The 1,691-nt window shown below is 33.2% G+C and overlaps 1 long non-coding RNA gene across 1 annotated transcript; it reads right to left on the reverse strand.

The window, feature by feature from the left end:
- Positions 1-498: 498 nt before the first annotated feature.
- Positions 499-1,374, reverse strand: LOC110926702. Its single transcript, XR_002585355.2, has 3 exons — positions 1,226-1,374; positions 646-696; positions 499-562 (listed from the first exon to the last, which is right to left on the reverse strand). It is a non-coding gene; the product is annotated as an uncharacterized LOC110926702 (long non-coding RNA).
- Positions 1,375-1,691: the final 317 nt, after the last annotated feature.

Raw genomic sequence — 1,691 nt, forward strand, 5'->3', positions numbered from 1 at the left:
TGAAATCCAACCCAAAAACTTGAGTACAAGTATATAATCTCTGTAACCTTCAAGTCTGTTATGGCAAACCTTTTGCAATCTTCTGCATTATTTGAGACAGCTGTTTACGGACATCTTTAGCAAATAGCATCCCCCGTACCTGTATACAACAATTTCAACAAAGCATATCATAAGTTCAAACTTTCGAGCATGATTGGCATGACACAATACATTAGTTCCCTATATTGATTCTTGGAGAAGTTAAAACGGGCACTAATTATCCTTAGCCCTTTTGATGACTTTTGACATGTTTGGGGTACCCATGTCATTTTTAGCTAGCTTTTTTATTGATAACTGCATGACCCATTTGAGATAAAAATATAACCCGAATCAACCCTTTCAACTGTTAGTGGGTACATCCCAACTGTTTAACCCTGCTTATTTGCGAACCTCGGTTTCACGAATTTTAAAGACTCAAAATATAAAAATTAGGCTTTCCATACCTTCCAATGCTTCTTCATCAGTCGGCACAACCTCGATCTTTCAGAAAGCTATGCTCAGGTCCAATCCAGGGTATTCCAACCTACACATCACAAATAATTAAAAGTTTAACAGCCAAAAACGCTTAAAATATATATACCAAATGAACACATAGAAAGCTTTAACATGTATGATAGTGCATCCCCTTCCTTGAGTCGAGTGTTGTGCTTTCACAACCTACACCATGTTCAAATTGGTCAATAAGAGACTAAGGGGGCACAAATTATATAACAAGCATGCATAATGAATAAATTATTTGGCGGACATTAACGAAAACAATATCAGGTAAACTTTTCCCAAAGTGGATGAATGCCAAAGAAGATTAAAAAACAATTCAGGAGGTCCAATATCAGGTTTTTCAATTTGACTAAAATAGCAAAAAGACCAGATTCAGTCCACCGTTTTTGCCATGCTGAAAATATAAAAGCTGCTAAATAGATGTTCAATTAGTTAAGTTATCAATACTAATATAAATACATAAAGAAATCATTAACTTGTTTATTTACAAATCTTGAACTCGCCACATTGTTTTTCAATGTCATGTCCAAATTACAACAGTAATGATAATCAAACTAAACCTAACACCAAACTGGAAATCCCTAAATTAAAATTGTTATATTATATCATATAAATATAAGAATGTTTGCTGGAACAAAAATAAAAAGTTAAGAACCAAATTAGCTTTAACTTTTAAGAAATTACTTACCATCCTTTAGGACATTGTTGACTTATGTGAGGCTTCAATCTCAGAGTCCCTGTACCCATCAATTGAACTAACATGGCAAAAAAATAAAAGAAAATAAACATAAGTTGCAATATTGAAAACCCTAACCACCATTGTTATGTGCAGACAAAAATTTGCATATCTGCTGGCAAGTAAAGCAATTAATAAATTAAAACAACACAAACCTTCTAAACCCTTATAGAGATACGAAGCCATAATTAAGACGTTGCAATCAGAACCGGCAAAGCTATAATTGTGACATCTGTGCTTGTAGTCATTGTAAACAGTTCAGTTATCAATGAAATAAAGTTATTTGATCCCTATGTTTGTTTGTTTATGTTTGATGTTTTTCATATTTTGACTTTTATTCGATTTCAAACTCTATATCGCTTTCTGGAGAATTATACGCAAACTAGTGCGAAAACGTAGTCAGTTAAAAGCGACAAAT

This window comes from Helianthus annuus, chromosome 4 (assembly GCF_002127325.2).
Source record: "Helianthus annuus cultivar XRQ/B chromosome 4, HanXRQr2.0-SUNRISE, whole genome shotgun sequence".
Taxonomy (NCBI): Eukaryota; Viridiplantae; Streptophyta; class Magnoliopsida; order Asterales; family Asteraceae; genus Helianthus; species Helianthus annuus.